Genomic DNA, 19,789 nt, shown 5'->3' with positions numbered 1-19,789 from the left:
AATCTTGGATCGGGTAGCGGGAATTGGAGGAGCGGACACGGGACTGGCAACGGGGGCAGGCTGGTTCAGCAGGGGTGCTCCACGGACTCCCCAATGATAATCCTCTACCTCCTCCTCCTCGTCACCCCCCAAATCTATGCCAGCCACCGACTTACGTAAGTCTTTATCTACCTTGGCCTTATTTTGTCTCTCTCTCTCCTGACGATCCTTACTTTCCTTAGCATGCCTACATTTCTGTTTTAATACGGTCACCGACTTCTCCTGACCCCCCTCGGTCAGGGGTATTCCTAGTTTCAAGGCATTACTTAAATTTCTAAATTTCGTTCAGACTTCGGTCTGGATGACAATAAAAGGCTATTCTACTCTGCCAACTGGCCGTTAAAGACCGTGCCTTTTCTCTGTTACAATGATCGATCCACAACTGAATGGCCTTTTTATATATATATTTTTAATCCTTTTTCCATATTACACTCTGGGCCCTTGACAACACACCCATATCCTTGGAACCCACTTCAGGCCATTCATGTCATCCTTCCCCAGTTTATGAATGAGTCCTCCCGACATACGCCTGAAGGTCTCCTCCATTTCTGGATGCAAGAAACATAGCTGATGTAATGGCCGGTCCGGGTGACAACTGGTGTCCATACCATTACCCATTTTTATACTTAAACTATTACACAACAATATTTCAGGGTTAACCGTGAGTCCTTGGTTCTGCCGTATCTCACTCGGTCACTTCAATTCCTGACCTTCGCGTGGAGGATTTCCTCTCTTAACAACCAGTCTAAGGCGGACTTTCTGTGAGATGCGGGGGTACCTTGGTCTCGGTTAACGTCTCAATACTTTTTAATACGACGATTCAATATACACTTATGCTATTACACACCAATAGTTCAGGGTAAACCGTGAGTCGTTGGTTCCGCCGTATCTCCGTCAGTAACTTCGAGGCGGACTTTCTGTGAGATACAGGGGTACCTTGGTCTCGGTTAACGTCTCAATACTAGTTAACTTCCTATACCCAGTGCACTCCTCTTATATACCGTCTACGGTCCCCCTCTACGGGGTGTTTTATCCGCTCAATCAGACTAGGACAATCCTCGAGACGGCCCTATCCCCGTCCCACAACCGGAACGTTCGGATGTCGTCCCACCAACTGACGCGTCAGCGAATTACCCTGCTACGCCGGGATACGAGGAAGGACCAAGAGGAGATTTAACTAAATCTACTCACTTGGCGGTACCTCCTTCACATCGATCCCGTCGCCCAGTGGATTCACTCGCCGGCTCGATCAGTCGCTGGTTGACATCCCACTTCTGACACCAAATGTTGATTCACATTTTTCTCTCACATCGGTTGTTTCGACAATAATCGACCAGGCACCAGGGTTGCTTTAAACGTATGTTTATTGAGCAGGAGTCTTCACACAGGTTACAACCCGGCAAAGAGTCAAGCTCTCTGCCCTTAATTGCAATGCTTTTTATATGTTAATGCCACTGTTTAGCACCTCCCACATTCCCCAATCAAGGAACCGACACGTACGCAAAATACAGGAAAACAGGTATGTACATATAAGGAGATGTTAGAGGAACCACTAGATCTCAGACCAGTACATTCCTTAGTCTTCCTGGCGAGGGGGATTGTGTATTCCTCAATCTTGTCAGACGGGGCGGGTGATCCCCTATTCATGACTATGCAGTAACTGCAAGACATTGTGTATTCCCTTCCTGAAACCTGCAGCCTAAGTTCCAGCAAGCCTGGTCAGCAGCCATCTTATGCTCTTTATTTCAGTCGACCTGGCCAACCATTTTACCTTTACAGAACAATCTTACAGCGTTGATTCAGGATTTCCATTCACAGTGCTGAGCCTGGAATTCAGGTGAGGCGACATTGTTGATGGGCTGTGGATAGGCGAGGGTTGGCGGAGTCGCTGGTGGAGGCCCGCGGGGGGCTGGAGATGGGATGGGATCAGGAGAGTGCTGCAGCCCATAGGTAACAGGTCTATCTGGAATGTTAGAATGAATCGTGAGTAGCTGGGAGTGAAATGATGGGGGCTGTGGATATGGGGCTGAGGTCTGAAGTGAGCTGGAGCTTGGGGAAGGGTTAGGTCTGTTCTCAGATGTCAGGGTTTGTCTCGGAAAGGCAATGTTTGAGCTGTGTGTGTAGGGCGAGGGAGAGTTGATGAAATCAGCACCTGGACTGAAGAAGCTTCACCTATCCCTTTTCTCCAAAGATGCTGCCTGACCCGCAGAATTACTCCAACTTTTTGTGTTTATCTTCGTCTTAAACCAGCATCTACAGTTCCTTCCTACATACCTGGTTGTAAATGTAGGCTAGTGCCCAAAAAATAGGTTTTCACTGGAGATTGTAGATCATCCTGTCAAAGTTCTGCATTGTAATTTAGGGTCACCTCAAGATCCTGCCCATACGTTCGCAATGCTTCAGCCTGGTTCCTCTTCCTCTGAAGGGGTGACCTGTCCGTGTATGTTTCCAAGCCCAAGGTCACGAGAGACTGGGTCTGGTGCTGCAGGATGTGTTTGCTGACAGGTCTGTATTGATTTTTCCCTGGAATATTACTCTGGCATCCTGTCCATGTATTCTTAGGCTTCTGCCTGTTATGAAGTGTGGTGAAGAGTATGAAGTGTGGCACTGTTTATGTTGATGTTTAATTGCATAGACTGCAGTTCCTAGTTTCTACGTGACTTTAAGTATCACTGAAAGTGTGTTTTGGACAGTGGCCTGTGGTGCACAATAATGTTGGTCTGTAAAAAGACTTTGGGAGCTAGTTTGTGGCCACCATTTTCTAACGCCAAGTTGAAACCAGTGGTGTCCAGAAAGTCAATATTTTTGTTTGTTTGTGGTGGTTTTAACCTTGGTGGTGTGTGTGAAAGATGCGAATGAATTCCTCTGACTCTGTTTCTGAATGTGACATTGCCAAATGTCATCCAGTTCTCTGTGAAAAGACATTGATCGCCTGGGCCACTTCTAGACCAAAGCCTCGTCTAGTCTTTCAGGGTCAGCATTTTACTCTGAGACATGTTTAACTGTTGTATGTTCCTGTCTGTTCTGTTTGTGGACGGGCCTTCGATGTCCATGTAAGTGTACGGCATCAGGTGGCACAGTCATGGAGTGTGACGTGGTCTGAAGTGGATGTGCTGCTCTGTCAGTGGATTAAGAAAGGAGTTGATATATTCTGCTATCCGATAGGATTCACTACCACAGTCAGACACAATGGGCCTTCCTGGACGTATTTCCCCAGGTTCTGTCCACCTGTCCGGGTGATTGAATATTTTGGGAGAATGTAGAATTTTCACGCCCGTGGTTCAAAGGTTTCAAAGGTCTTTTATTGTCACGTGTACCAATTAAGGTACAGTGATATGTGAGGTATTCTCAGGTACTCTTAATTGTTTCTGACAATGTTGAGTTTGTACATTCTCCCTGTGACCTGCGTGGATTTACTCCGGGAGGTTCCGGTTTCCTCCCACACTATAAAGACGTACAGGTTTGCATGCTAATTGGCTTGGTATAAATGTCAATTGTCCCTTGTGTGTGTAGGATAGTGTTAGTATGCGGGGATCACAGGTCGGCACTGGCCTGTCTCGCACTGTTTAATGAACTGGATTTGATAAGGAAACGCGAGAAAAAGGAGCCATTAGGAGGTAGTGACCATAAGGTTTTGAATAAACTGAGAGGCTGATAAATCTCCAGGGCCTGATGGTCTGCATCCCAGGGTACTTAAGGAAGTGGCTCTAGAAATTGTGTACACATTGGTGATCGTTTTCCAATGTTCTGTAGTTTCAGAATCAGTTCCTGTGGATTGGAGGGTATGTCATCCCATTTTTTAAAGAAAGGTGAGAGAGAAAAAACTGAATTATAGAGCAGTTAGCGTGACATCGGTGGTGGGGAAGATGCTGGAGTCAATTATAAAATATGAAATTGTGGCACATTTGGATAGCAGTAACAGGATCAGTCTGAGTCAGCATGGATTTACGAAGGGAAAATCATGATTAACTAATCTTCTGGAATTTTTTGAGGATGTAACTCTGAAAATGGACACGGGAGAGCCAGTGGATGTGGAGTACCTGGACTTTCAGAAAGCATTTGATAAGGTCCCACATAGGAGAATAGTGGGCAAAATACATGGTATTGGGGATAGGGTACTGACATAGATAGAAAATGCGTTGGCAGACTGGAAACAAAGACAGGATAAACGGTTCCCTTTCAGAATGGCAGGCAGTGACTAGTGGGGGACCGCAAGGCTCGGTGCTGGGACTGCAGCTATTTACAATATAGGTTAATGATTTAGATGAAGGGTTTAAAAGTAACACTAGCAAATTTGCAGATGATACAAAGCAGGGTGGCCATGAACGTATTGAATGGTGGTGCTGGCTTGAAGGGCCGAATGGGCTACTCCTCCACCTATTGTCTATTGTCTACTAAACATATAAATGTGCCATGATTTTTTGAGGCATTTTAAAATGTCTTCAATTTCCATTAGTGTTTCCTTATAGATGGGCTTTGTCAACTTAGTGTAGTGCTCTGTTTTACTTCATAGTCTGTGTGTCTCGAATAAGTATTGTTGTTTGTCCATGACACCTATGTTCTTCCCCTTATCTACTGGTTTGATGATAATTTCTCTGTTGTCTTTCACCTCTCTTAGGATTGGGTATTGCAAGCCAAGTTTACAGCTGAGGAGGAGAGCCAACTGGAGGGAATGGTTGATGGATGGAAAAGACAAGGCCAGGTGAGCAAAGTTTTGTGAAAGTTGTTGTTTAATAGGAGCGGCACACTGGTGCAGTGGTAGTTGCTGCCTCACAGAGCCGGAGACCCGGGGTTGATCCTGACTGCGGGTGCTTGTCTGTACTGAGTTTGTACGTTCTCCCATGACCTGCGTGGGTTTTCTCCGAGATCTCCGGTTTCTTCCCACACTCCAAAGACGTACAGTTTGTAGATTAATTGGCTTGTTATAAAACTAAATTGTCCCTAGTGTGTTTAGGAAACATAGAAACACGGTGGGACTATGGTGCAACGGTAAATCTGCTGCCTTACAGCGCTTGCAGTGCCGGAGATCCGGGTTCAATCCTGACTACTGGTGCTTATCTGTACGGAGTCTGTATGTTCTCCCCGTAACCGGTTTGCTCCGCGATCTTCGATTTCCGCCCACACTTCAAAGATGTACAGGTATGTAGGTTAATTGGCTTGGTGTATGTGCAAATTGTCCCTCGTGTGAGTACGATAGCGTTAATGTGGGGGTGATCGCTGGTCGGCGCTGACTCTGTGGGCCGAAAGGCCTGTTTCAGCGCTGCATCTCTAAACATAGAAAATAGGTGCACGTGTAGGCCATTTGGCCCTTCCAGCCAGCACGGACATTCAATATGATCAGTGCTGATCATCCAAAACCAGTACCCCACCCTGCTTTCTCCCCATATCCCTTGATTCCATTAGCCGTAAGAGCTATATCTCTCTTGAATACATCCAGTGAATTGGCCTCCACTGCCTTCTGTGATGGTGAATTCCACAGATTCTCAACTCTGGGTGAAAAAGTTTTTCCTCATCTAAATCTTAAATGGCATACCCCTTATTCTTAAACTGTGACCCCTGGATCTGGACTCCCGCAACATCGGGAACATTTTTCCTGCATCCAGCCTGTCCAATCCTTTAAGAATTTTATATTTCTATAAGATACCCTCTCATCCTTCTCAAGGGCCTGTACCACTTGGCTGTCATTTGCGCCTCATTTAGAGTCATGTGTAAAATAGGTCGAAGCGCAAATCACGAGTAATCGTACGTCAGCGCATCCGTCTGGTGTGCGTGACGTCATTAGAATACCCTACTTCCCTATTCTGCATCATGACCATCCTGGAAGAACTACAGATTTTATTGCTACAGCAACAACAGAGACGTCTGTTAGCAGCAGCCCTCATACTTAAAGATCAGCCAGGCAGGAGTACAAAAAGAAAGGCTAGCAAGAAACCCAGGGAGAGGTCTGTGTGGACCAGGCACGTACCGTGAGTGATTACTCAGGATAGGCAGTTAGTCGGATTTTAAAAACAATCTTAAGCCGCACATGCGCAGATTGTTCTCCTCTTCATAAAAATAAAGACAGTAACAATTCAATTTGCCCAAGGCTTCCAAGCCTCCTTCATTCTGAAATACTTAATGGGTGGGGGGTGAAGGGTGACGGCAGGTGGACAGATGGTGGGGAAAAACGGTAGCACACCAGGAAAAGTTGTATCAGCTGTCATCTTATTGAATGACAATATTGTTCAAGGGACCAATTGGGGGGAGAGTCCCTTTCACAGCGTGTGGAGAGTCTGGCCAGGGGTAAAGTTGCGAGGAGGGCAGGAGTGTTAAGAAGGAGGGAGTCGGGGATCATGCCAGTAACTCACTCACTCATCGCTGTCACAGCGCTCTGGGCGCGGAGCCACCGCATTGTGGCCAGGGAGGGAAACGGCTCGGGTGGCTGCGAGCGGCTAGCCGGGACCCGACAGCAGAACTGGCCGTCATTTCCGCGCCTTCTGCCGGTCCGCTCACCTCTGGCAAATTCTTTCATTCCGACAGCCGAGTAACCTCAATTGGCCCCTTGATGCATGGTGAAGCATGGTCGGAATTTAAGGATTTGCGGGATGCGGCTGACATGAGCAAAGCCGGCGAGTGGCAGGTGAGAGGTGTTCAGACGGAGAGCACTGCCAGAGGTGAGCGGACCGGCAGAAGGCGCTGAAATGGCGGCCAGTTCTGCTGTCGGGTCCCGGCGGCCGCTCGCAGCCACCCGAGCTGTTTCCCTCCCCGGCCACAATGCGGTGGCTCCGTGCCCGGAGTGCCGCATGTGGGTTACTGGCATGATCCCCGACCCCCGCTCTCAACACTCCTGCCCTCCCCACAACTTTACCCCTGGCCAGACTTCCCATGTGTTGTCAAAGGAACTCTAACCCCCCCACCACCTCTGGAAATACGGTATTTAAAAACATAGAGCACCAAGAAATGTACTTACCACATTATCGGTACACAAACTCCATTCTTCTCTCTTTGTTTCCTAAGATACTCTTAAGATGATGGCAATCCATATTTGAAAGACCTTCCAAGAAACTTGCCCTGCGCATGCGCAGTAGGCTGCTGTGCATGCGTATTACAAGTACTGCGGATGAAAGGCACGGAGAATTATGCCTACCGGAGAGATCGATATCTTAGATAGGCATAATCCTCTCATGCCGTTACTATTTATATTTAATAATTACCATTTTATAATTTTAGTCAGGGTAGGCAGTGCCAGCTTGCCTACCCTGACGGCACGTGCCTGCTGTGGACGAGGTTAGAGGTTACATGACTCGTAAAGGTGTGCCGACTGCGTATGGGCGGCGCACGGCGTTGCATGTTTACGGACGCTGACACACAGTGACGTAACCATGGGTCACCACGCGATACAGCGTGCGACGCTAATGCTTCAGCGTGCATTGCCAATGCGTCTGTGTGTACGCGATACGTCACGAAGGTGCCGCGCGAGGATTTCGTTACACTACGAAATCCTGGAGCGCCGTGCCATACCGCTCGCCAACGCATGTGATTCCACACCTTACCATGCACAATGCGTGCGTCACCCACGCGTCACGATGCATCGACCTATTTTACATGTGATGCCTAAATGAGGCGCAAATAACGGCCAAGTGGGACAGCCCCTTAAATTCCAGTGAATATAAGCCAGGATAGCATTGGTGTGGGACGTTCGCTGGGCGGCTCAGACTCGGTGGGCCGAAGGGCCTGTTTCCGTGCTGTATCTCTAAACTAATCTAAACAGGTTGGATAGTGGTCAGTTTACAAGTTGCTCTGAGAAGCCTCTCGCCTTCCACATCCACAATAATTCATTGTAGGTTGATATTCATTGTTTGGCTTGCATTTCGCTGTAAATTGGAAGTGTTAGACTTTCAAATTGTCAATAGAAATAAAGTCTTTAGAAAGAGAGAGAAAATAATCCAGTCACAAAGTACTCTAAAAGCAACAATTGGTGTGCTTGCCAGCTTTTGCAGCTGAAGTATGAGGTGCAGCCATTCACACCTGTATTTGTGAGATGCAGGCTCTGTCTGCACAGGGCCTCAGATAGTTAATGCCCTTTGCACTCAATTTGTACTATTCTCTGACTTTTACGGTTGACGCTGTTATCAGACGACACAATGGACTCTGCCAAGTTAAGGGTGCAATCCCATTCTCCCAACCTATCTCATTGTATCTGATACAAATGAGTGTCGAAAATGGCGGCGCATCTGAATGCAGCGGCTTTGCTCTCCCCCGTGTGGATGTTCTTGTTTTTGTCTGTCTTGTCCGTCTGTCTGTGGATCTGCGACTCAAAACACAACCGGCAGGACCTTACCCTCTGGGAGGCGATTCAGGTCTCTGCAGGCGAGCCAAGTAGACTAAAAAATAGTTTCTACCCATGTGCGATAAAAGAGCTTAACTCCAATAGTGAACACTGGGAAGCAAGAAGTAACTTCGAGGAATACCGCTAAATTCTTTTAAACTCCTTTAGAAATGTATTTATTATTTTACTATTAACTGTACATATGTGTATTGGTTGTGTTGTATTTCTTTTAACGGAGGAGAGGCAAATGGAATTTCGTTGCTCAGTTTTGTGCAATGACAATAAACATTCATTCATTCATTCAAAAATTCATTCATTCATTCATATTAGGGTTGTGTGTGTGCGCAATGGAGTTAAAAATGGGTTTTCTTTTATCGATTTCAGCAATTGATGTTTTAACTGAAAAAGGGGAGGTACAGCTTGCATTTCGAACCACAAATGCAACTGAAACTTCCAGGAATGAGAAACGTATAATAAACAAATCTTCAGCAAATTGTTCAAAATCACAATTACTGGCTCTGCGAATGAAGTCCCCACAATCGGCGTGATGTGGGTTGGTCAGAAGAGAGAGAGTGAGCTGCACGTGAACCACAGCGAGCGCCACACCGCTCAGGTATGACTGCCTGACTCTCTGACTGGGGCAGAGGTGAATTTAGCGCCTTCACATGAGCAGCTCCAGGGAGTGATTGCTTCTTCAATGTGGACCTGCCCCCGACAAAACTCTTGCCCACACGCTTTAGGACCGGGAGGGGGGGTGGGGGTCCGCCGCATTGCACTGTTGGCTGTGTGAATTGGTAAGTCATCTGTCTGTCTGTGGGGTTGGGATGACTGGCTCTGGAGGGTGGGTGGACTTGCGCCATCGCGCCTGGAGGGAGTAGGTGGGTGGCGCCAGATGTAATGACAAGGCCGCCCGCCTTGGTGGATTTGTCACGAGCCAAGTTTACGGTTGAGGAGGAGAGGCAGCAAGCGGCTGGTTGGCTGGTGGAGGGGAAAGGCAAGGCCAGGTGAGCAACTTGCTGTGCACCTTGTGACTTTGTGCATCTGAGTTTCAGCTTCAGCCGAGCCCGGTGTGTTGCAGGTGCGACACACACTACTTGGGTCTCTGTGAGGGCAAACACTGAGGGGGTGGGTGATGGCTCCTTGATCTCCAAACCCTCAGCCTGACCTTCACCTGGTGCTTGCTCATCCAGATTCCACACAGGACCTCGATCTCAACACAGCTTCCCGCTCCTTTGATGGGACAACTCAGGAAAGGTTTCCCTCGCTGAGATTCTTCACCATCACCCGAGCAGTGTTGTCAATCGCTTGTCCTCCTCCCAGGGCACTCTTTGCATGGCCATCGCAACGGAGGCAGTGAGCAGAATTTTCGTCTGAAATGAGAGTTACGTTGCCTGTCAGTCTCGATCTGTAAAAAGACTCAAGGACTCACCTCATTAACCATCAGTAATTGGTTGATTTTATATGCGCAAGGGGAGATGTGTCTCAGTCAAAGGCTGTGATCACATTTCCAATGTTAGTCGGCATAGCAGGATATTTATACACTAAGGTGATGACTTTTGATAATGTGAAGTAGATCAACGTGAGGGGGGGAGGGATTATAAAACCCGGAAGTGTGGATGTGGCTCATTCTCTGCAAGATGGGGGTGGGGGATGGGGGTAGGAGAGGTCATAACTCTGAGCTGTGAATCAACTGAACACACTGAATGTCTACTGAACTGTGAGTGTGGTGGTTTATGTTGGTTTCACCTTGCTTGAAATGGTATGAAAATGCATTTCAATGCAGTCAATGGGCAGCGTCGTCAGGGGCGGGACGTAGAAACAGACACAGACACAGACAGACGGCGTTGGAGGAGGTCGTGTCTAGTGTCTACTCTGCTTAGCTCAGCTTTGCTCAGCTCAGTCATACTCTACCCTACCCCACCCTACCCTACCCTCATCTACCATCATCTACGATTATCTACCATCATCTACGATCATCTACTATATTATACTATACTCTAGGTGCGGCGAGGGCAGTCGGTGACCAGAACGGGAGTGGTTGAAGTGGCCACGCTCCCGCTCCTTGTTCCTGGAGCCGCACGGAAGCTTCTGCCGGTCGGACCCCGCAGGGATCATCACTCGGTGAGTCTGAATGTCTGTCATGTCGGTCCCTGGCCCCACACAGATGACCTCTCTTCCCGGTGCCGGGGTCCCTGCGGACGGGGGTGGCTCCCAGCCTCACCCCCTTGACTGCCTCCCCTTATCAGAGGGCGGTGGAGGCAGGTTCTCTGGATGCTTTCAAGAGAGAGCTAGATAGAGCTCATAAAAATAGCGGAGTCAGGGGATATAGGGAGAAGGCAGGAACGGTGCTGGCTCGAAGGGCCAAATGGCCTAGTCCTTCTCCTGTTGTCTAAACACTGACCCACGGCAGCGCTGTCAGAGCCCAGTGGCGCTTCACCCCTGAATTAACTAACCGCACACTTTAAAGAGGCATTGTACAAGAAGCGAATAATAGTCAGTATTTAAAGGATTAAGGTGTATTATCACTGTGAGGATTTGCTGCTTCTTCTCTGGCACTTTAACTTTGAATCACTAGTTAACGTTTATTATTGTCAATATGATCCACCGCTGAGTTTGTGGATCATAGACTGCGTGTCCCGTTCAAGGAGAGGCCAACGGCTGCTGTTTTGGAAAACTACAGTATGGAACCTTCACGCTCTATTGAAGGTCCTGTGTTAATCCTGGGCTTTAGCCTCTGTCTGCCTTCTTTTTGTGTCTGTGTGTTGACTGGTGCCGGTATCTCGGCCCTCCGTGACCATGATGAATTGATGAATTTGCAGTGTCGTGGCCCTGAAGCTGTAGAGGTTTTCACATCATATCAATCCTGTGCTATGGTGGGCGTCTTGCTGCAAACCTCGTTATCTTTGATACAGGGGTGGTAGCTGGTGACTCGTGGAGTCAACTGGAACGGTTAATGATAGGGAAACTGTTAACTACCTGTGATAAAATGTCATGTTAAAGGGAGAATGGCTGAATTTGGCAAAAGTATTATTATCTATCATAATATTACTAAAACTATAATTTTGCTTGTTTGAATGCGTGCGCGCGTGATTCCAAAACTCCGCCAAAACGGTACACGATAGCGCTACAGTTTTTGGTCCACCGTTGTCCGAGGGAGTCCGTTAGCCAAGTTTCGTTTAGATCGATGTTATTATTTACAATTTATTGACATGTGAAACTTTACAAAAACTACTTTTAAAGCACACTTTCACTTGCCCTGTCAGTCAATGACATCACGATGGAATCCCAAATCTCATTTACATAAAATTCAAAACAAAATCTGTTTTATTCAATTTCTTCCCTTTTCATTCACAATAACGTCACACAGGGAATCCAAATCTCATTTACATAAAAAACGTGGTGGGGGGTGTGTGGGATAGGGTGGAGGTGAGGAGTGGGGGAGCAGGGAGCCAGAGGGGTTATGGAGGGAGGAAGGGACAGAGAGAGGGAGAGGTGATTGAGGGAGGAGGTGAGGGGAGAGAAGAGGGAAGGTGAAGATGCCTGGTTGGGGACGAGCCCTGGGGCTGTAGCCGGGCCCGTGCTTTGGGCGCTGGGAAGTTGACACAGACACAGACTGGGCCCTGAGTGCAGATGATGATGCCCATTTTTGATGATTGCCACCCACAAAATCTTCTGTCCGTCATCAAATCCTAAGAGGCCAGGGCAATGGTGAGCTGGAGGGAATAGTGTTCTGAAACGAAGCTCTGCCGTGTATATTTCTCTGAACGGTGGCGCAGCGGTAGAGTTGCTGCCTTACAGTGCCAGAGACCCGGGTTCCATCCCGACTATGGCCGCTGTTCTGTATGGAGTTTGTGCGTTCTCCCCGTGACCGCGTGGATTTTCTCCGAGTATTTGGTTTCCTCCCACATACCAAAGACGAGCAGGTTTGTAGGTTAATTGGCTTGGTATACATGTAAATTGACCCTAGCCTGTGTAGCCTGTGGCTTGTGTTGTCTGAGATGTTATCTGCTGTTTGGGCCCAGCCTGGCATGTTGAGTGGAGGCAGTGTTGGCCCTGCAGCAGGTGCTGGCAGGCGCCAGGCGATTGAAAAGCAAAAACGTGCAGATGCTGGAAGTCTAAAATGAAAATGGGAGAGGCGTTGTAGGCTTTGCAGGTCTGACCCCATTAATGTGTCAGGTCACTGACCCTCCATTGAAAGAGTCTTAAAACAGAGAAACGGGCCCTTCAGCCCTACTCCTCATCCATGCCGACAAAGGAGCCTCCCCGGGCTGCTCCCATTTGCCTGTGGTTGGGCCATATCCCTCTAAACCTTTCCAATCCGTATCCCTCACCAAACGTCTTTTAAACACAGTAAATCACTTCCTCTGGCAGTTCGTTCCATGTCCCCTCCACTCTCTGTTGGAATGGTTGCCCCTCAGGTTGCCCTTAAAATCATTCTCCGGTCACCTATGCCTCTGTTCCCTAGTTGTTGATTCCCCGACAATAGGTGCAGGAGTAGTCCATTCGGCCCTTCAAGCCAGCACTGCCATTCAAAGTGATCATGGCTGATCATCCACAATCAGTACCCAGTTCCTGCCTTCTCCCCATATTCCCTAACTCCGCTATCATCAAGAGTCCTATCTAGCTCTCTCTTGAAAGTATCCAGAGAACTGGCCTCCACCGCCCTCGCAGGCAGAGAATTCCACAGACTCGCAACTCTGTGAAAAAGTGTTTCCTCATCTCTGTTCTAAATTGCTTAGCCCTTATTCTTAAACTGTGGCCCCTGGTCCCGACTACCCGAATATAGGGAACACGTTTCCTTCCTCTAGTATGTCCAAACTAATAATAATCCTATATGTTTCCATACGATTCCCTCTCATCCTTCTAAATTCCCGAGTATACAAGCCCACCCGCTCCATTCTCTCAGCATACGACAGTCCCGCCACCCCGGAAATTTACTTTGTGGACCTACGTTGCACTCCCTCAATAGCAAGAATGTCCTTCCTCAAATTTGGAGAGCAAAACTGCACACAAGACTCCAGGTGTGGTCTCACTAGGGCCCTGTACATCTGCAGAAGGATCTCTTTGCTCCTATACTCAACTCTTCTTGTTATAAAGGTCAACATGCCATTCACTTTCTTCACTGCCTGCTGTACTTGCATGCTTACTTTCATTGACTGATGAACAAGGATTCCCAGATCCCGTTGTACTTCCCCTTTTCCAAACTTGACACCTATTAGATAATAATCTGCTTTCCTGTTTTTGCTACCAGAGTGGATAACCTCACATTTATCCACATTAAACTGCATGTGCCATGCATCTGCCCACTCACGCATCCTGTCCAAGTCACCTTGCATCCTCATAGCATCCTCCTCACAGTTCACACTGCCACCCAGCTTTGTGTCATCTGCAAATTTGCCAATGTTACTTGTAATCCCTTTATCTGAATCATTGATATATATTGTAAATAGCTGCGGTCCCAGTACCGAGCCTTGCGGTACCCCACTAGTCACTGCCTGCCATTCTGAAAGGGAACCGTTAATCCCTACTCTTTGTTTCCTATCTGCCAATCAATTTACTATCTATGTCAGCACACTATTCCCAATACCAGGGAGGGTGTGTAGGATGACAGCAATGTGTACCCCTCCCTCTCTGGGCCAGCGGGCAGGGTGCCAGTGCAGGATTGCCCCTCACACTGTCTTTCTCTTTGCTCACAGTTAGAGCGGAAGACTCGCAGGGCCGTGCTCGGGCTGAGGCTCGGGGTTGTGGTGCTACGGTGAGAATGTCCCGCCGCAGTCCCCGTCTGGCCACCAACGGCTATTACCAGCACGACGACGACACCTCCAGCAGCAGCAGTGGCTCCGCAAAATCCGGCGCTCCCTCTTACAAGGAGACTCCTGTCAGGTACGTCTCTCTAACTCTCTCTTGTCTCGTTTCCCCCCCCCCTCCCTCTCGTTCTTTCCTCTCGAAGCTATGCTCCTTTCTAACAGTAAAGATGCAGCCTCCAACCTAGTACCTCACTCAGAGCCGTGTATCACAACTCCAACTACCCCCCCCCCCCCCCTTCCCTCTCCTCCCCCAGCACCGCTGCCCAACTTCCAATCCCCTGCATTCCCCCGTCCCCCAACTGAACATTTCCCTGCAGGAAAAAGTTCTGGACAATAACTCAAGGAAAGTTCCAACTGCCTCTTCTTTCCTGCTTGGAATCTCAGGTGGAGGATGATAGGATGTGTATATCTTCCATAGGCCAAGGACAGGGTTGCCGTGCCAATAAGTTGTTGATGAAGCCATTCGGTTGATGGGCTCATGAGGGATGTTGGAGGGAACGTGAACAGGGGCTGCCTGACCCGTTGAGTTACTCCAGCACTTTGTGATATTTTTTTATAAACGGCATCTGTAGTTCCATGAGATGGGGAAGTGGGAGAGAGAGAAAGTCATGATATTTCTTCCCCCTGTGAAACTAACTTCTTCCCCCCCCTCCCTTCCCAGCTCTAATAAGCGATTCTCTCCATCCCTCCCAGCTGAGCTACTGCTGCTTTTTGTGTCCTTCTGGTATAAACCTGTATCTGCAGTTCCTTCATACACCTACCTGTGAGATTTCTGCTGCCATCTTTTAGTTTAGTTTGTTGGTCACGTGTAGCGAGGTCCAGTAAAAACATTTTTTGCGAGCTAACCAGTCTGCGGAAAGATTATATGTGAATACAATCGAGCCATTCACAGTGTACATGATAAGGTGAATAAGGTGGAGTTTAATGCTGATAAATGTGAGGTGCTACACCTTGGCAGGACAAATCAAAATGGGACGGACATGGTAAATGGTAGGGAATTGAAGAATACAGTTGAACAGAGGGATCTGGGAATAACCGTGCATAGTTCCTTGAAGGTGGAATCTCATATAGATAGGGTGGTAAAGAAAGCTTTTGGTATGCTAGCCTTTATAAATCAGAGCATTGAGTATAGAAGCTGGGATGTAATGTTAAAATTGTACAAGGCATTGGTGAGACCAAATCTGGAGTATGGTGTACAATTTTGGTCGCCCAATTATAGGAAGGATGTCAACAAAATAGAGAGAGTACAGAGGAGATTTACTAGAATGTTGCCTAGGTTTCAACAACTAAGTTACAGAGAAAGGTTGAATAAGTTAGGTCTTTATTCTCTGGAGCGCAGAAGGTTAAGGGGGGACTTGATAGAGGTCTTTAAAATGATGAGAGGGATAGACAGAGTTGATGTGGACAAGCTTTTTCCTTTGAGAATAGGGAAGATTCAAACAAGAGGACATGACTTCAGAATTAAGGGACAGAAGTTTAGGGGTAACATGAGGGGGAACTTCTTTACTCAGAGAGTGGTAGCGGTGTGGAATGAGCTTCCAGTGGAAGTGGTGGAGGCAGGTTCGTTGGTATCATTTAAAAATAAATTGGATAGGCATATGGATGAGAAGGGAATGGAGGGTTATGGTATGAGTGCAGGCAGGTGGGACTAAGGGAAAAAAAGTTGTTCGGCATGGACTTGTAGGGCCGAGATGGCCTGTTTCCGTTCTGTAATTGTTATATGGTTATATGGTTAATAGCGTTCAGTGCCAGATAAAGCCAGTAGATTCCGATCAAAGATATTCCGATGGTCTCCAATGAGGTGGCTAGTAGGTCAGGACTGCTCTTTAGATATTAGTAGGATGGTTCAGTTGCCTGATGACAGCTGGGAAGAAACTATTCCTGAATCTGGAGGTGTGCGTTTCCACACTTCTACAAATTTTGCCCGATGGGTAAGGGAAGAAGGAGTAGTGGCCATGGTGACAGGTGCTTGAATGTGCTGGTGGCCTTGCCAAGGCAGCATGGGGTGTAGCGTTGTCTCGGCAAGGCCACCACCATAATCAAGGACAAGTCACAACTTCTGTTTGTTATTGGGCCCAGGCAGCTGTTGTCAGTTTTAAGATGCCTGCTCTCGGCGGTTCATGGTGCAGCATTATGCTAATGGTGGACAAGTGCATGGTGCCCTGATTCCATCTTTCTATTCTATTCCATATTTCTCCATCGTCTTGAACACCGTTGTCTCAGACTGGATCATCACCCAGGTTGATCCCTGGAATAAGTCTGAAGCAGAACATTTTTGATTCTAGTTTGGGGAATGGATTTAGGAAGGTAGCAGGATTGTCAGGAGGGAAAGGTGTTCAGTGGTGGTGAGAAGCGAATGCTAACTCCCTAATAACTGTCGGACTGAGTGAGATCCTGATTGGGTAGAAAGAAACTGCAGATGCTGGTTGATACTGAGATACAAAGTGCTGGAGTAACCCAGCGGGTCAGGCAGCATTTCTGGGGAATAAGGATGGAACCTGTCTTCAGACTGAAAGTAGGGGGGACGGAATGAGAGGTAGAAAAAACCAGAACAAGCTGGGGCCGGCAACAGATGACCAAGGAAGGGTGGAGCCCACAATGGCCCATTGTTGGCTGGGAAAGAGGTGATAACGACAGGGATACAAGGATGCGAACAGTGGAACTAGTAGGATGCCCAGTGTGGGGGAGAGAGTGAATGCAGGAGTTACTTGAAATTGGAGAAATCAATGTTCATACCACTGGGGGGTAAGTTGCCCAAGTGAAATGTAAGGTTCTGTTCCTCCAATATGTGTGTGGCCTCACTCTGACAGTGGAGGAAGCCGAGGACAGAAAGGTCAGTGTGGGAATGGGAAGTGGAGATGCCATGAAATGTCGACACGTGACTCCTGTATGGTCGTGAGTAGTCGCCCGAAAAGTCATACCTTTTTCTGGTCGCCGCTGGAATTTCAATGCTGTCGCCAAAATTATCGCGTATGTGGGACAAGCCCTTAAAGGGCCTGTCCCACTTGGGCGACCTAATTCGTGAGTTCTGGCGAGTTTGCCCTCGACTCATACTCACAGCATGGTCGTAGGAGGTCTTCGTAACTCTCCTTCATGCTCGAGAGTGGTCTCCGCGCACTCGAGGCCTCAGCTAGGTCGCGGCGGTTATTTCAATATGTTAAAAAATGCCCCTGAGTAAAAAAAGGTCGCCATGGAAATAAATCGATACTTTTCTTTCTCGTAGGTTTAGTAGTAGATCGTAGTAGGTCGGCATGCTAGTCATAGGTAATCGAGGATAGTCGAACGTGGTTGTAGATCATGTTTGACAAGGTCATGTTTCACTAATCTTCTTGATTTTTTTGAAGAGGTTACTAGGGAAATTGAGGAGGGTAAAGCAGTGGATGTTGTCTATATGGACTTTAGTAAGGCCTTTGACAAGGTTCCTCATGGAAGGTTGGTTAAGAAGGTTCAATTGTTGGGTATAAATGCAGGAGTAGCAAGATGGATTCAACAGTGGCTGAATGGGAGACGCCAGAGAGTAATGGTGGATGGCTGTTTGTCAGGTGGAGGCAGATGACTAGTGGGGTGCCTCAGGGATCTGTGTTGGGTCCACTGTTGTTAGTCATGTACATCAATGATCTGGATGAAGGTGTGGTAAATTGGATTAATAAGTATGCAGAGGATACTAAGATAGGTGATGTTGTGGATAATGAAGTACATTTCCAAAGTCTACAGAGAGATTTAGGCCATTTGGAAGAATGTGCTGAAAGATGGCAGATGGAGTTTAATGCTGATAAGTGTGAGGTGCTACATCTTGGCAGGACAAATCAAAATAGGCCGCACATGGTAAATGGTAGCGAATTGAGGAATGCAGTTGAACAGAGGGATCTAGGAATAACTGTGCATAGTTCCCTGAAGGTGGAATCTCATGTAGATAGGGTGGTAAAGAAAGCTTTTGGTATGCTAGCCTTTATAAATCAGAGCATTGAGTATAGAAGTTGGGATGTAATGTTAAAATTGTACAAGGCATTGGTGAGACCAATTCTGGAGTATGGTGTACAATTTTGGTCGCCCAATTATAGGAAGGATGTCAACAAAATAGAGAGGGTGCAGAGGAGATTTACTAGAATGTTGCCTGGGTTTCAGCAACTAAGTTACAGAGAAAGGTTGAATAAGTTAGGTCTTTATTCTCTGGAGCGCAGAAGGTTAAGGGGGGACTTGATAGAGGTCTTTAAAATGATGAGATGGATAGACACAGTTGACGTGGACAAGCTTTTCCCATTGAGAGTAGGGAAGATTCAAACAAGAGGACATGGCTTTAGAATTAAGGGATAGAAGTTTAGGGGTAACATGAGGGGGAACTTCTTTACTCAGAGAGTGGTAGCTGTGTGGAATGAGCTTCCAGTGGAAGTGGTGGAGGCAGTTTCGATTTTATCATTTAAATATAAATTGGACAGGTATATGGATGGGAAAGGAATGGAGGCTTATGGTCTGAGTGCAGGTAGATGGGACTTGGGGAAAATAACTGTTCGGCACGGACTTGTAGGGCCGAGATGGCCTGTTTCCGTTCTGTAATTGTTATATGGTTATCTTTGGAGTGTGTGAGGAAACTGGAGGACCCGGAGAAAACCCATGCAGCCACAGGGAGAAGGTACAAACTCCGTAGAGACAGCACCCGTAGTCAGGATTGAACCCAGGTCTCTGGTGCTGTGACGCAGCAACTCTAACGCTGCGCCACCGTGCCGACACAAAAGGTTGTCTGAGTGGATATGTGTACGATGAATGAATATTTAGTGATGTGGTCACAATGGACACAGGGGATGCTTCTGTGAAACTTCAACACGCTTGGCCGTGTATTGCGGTGTGTGACCTGCAGGGTGGCAGGCGGTCGGACAGGGTTGTTTTTGCTTGACTGGCACAGATGGGCTGAATGGCCTCCTGTGTAATCGATGTTTAAAATCATCTTACATCCTGACATCTGGAAACCTGAGCACTGCTCAACCACAGTGCCGGTAACCTCTACCATGACCCAGCTAGTCTGATTTAAAGTGTAGGGAGTAACTGCGGATGCTGGTTTACACCGCAGGTAGACACAAAATGCTGGAGGAACTCAGCGGACAGGCAGCATCTCTGATAGAAACAATAATAATAATAATGGATGGGATTTATATGGCGCCTTTCTAATACTCAAGGCGCTTTACATCGCATTATTCATTCACTCCTCAGTCACACTCGGTGATGGTAAGGTACTTCTGTAGCCACAGCTGCCCTGGGGCAGACTGACGGAAGCGTGGCTGCCATTCTGCGCCTACGGCCCCTCCGACCACCACCAATCACTCACACACATTCACACACATTCACACACAGGCAAAGGTGGGTGAAGTGTCTTGCCCAAGGACACAACGACAGTATGCACTCCAAGCGGGATTCGAACCGGCTACCTTCCGGTCGCCAGCCGAACACTTAGCCCATTGTGCCATCTGTCGTCCTGAGTCAATGGGTGACGTTTCACGGTGAGACCTTCCGAATCTCAGTCTAAAACATAGAAAATCAGTGCAGGAGTAGGCCATTCGGCCCTTCAAGCCAGCACAGCCATTCAATATGATCATGACTGATCATCCAAAATCAGTACCACGTTCTGGCTTTTTCCCCCATG

General features: G+C 47.6%; 1 long non-coding RNA gene across 1 annotated transcript; it reads right to left on the bottom strand.

Moving 5' to 3' along the window:
• Positions 1-1,587: 1,587 nt before the first annotated feature.
• LOC116966439 lies at positions 1,588-19,175 on the bottom strand. Its single transcript, XR_004410019.1, has 3 exons — positions 19,163-19,175; positions 12,173-12,185; positions 1,588-1,724 (listed from the first exon to the last, which is right to left on the bottom strand). It is a non-coding gene; the product is annotated as an uncharacterized LOC116966439 (long non-coding RNA).
• Between the last annotated feature and the right edge of the window lie 614 nt (positions 19,176-19,789).

This window comes from Amblyraja radiata, chromosome 37, assembly GCF_010909765.2.
Source record: "Amblyraja radiata isolate CabotCenter1 chromosome 37, sAmbRad1.1.pri, whole genome shotgun sequence".
Classification (NCBI taxonomy): Eukaryota; Metazoa; Chordata; class Chondrichthyes; order Rajiformes; family Rajidae; genus Amblyraja; species Amblyraja radiata.
This window is presented reverse-complemented; position numbering and strand designations above follow the sequence as displayed.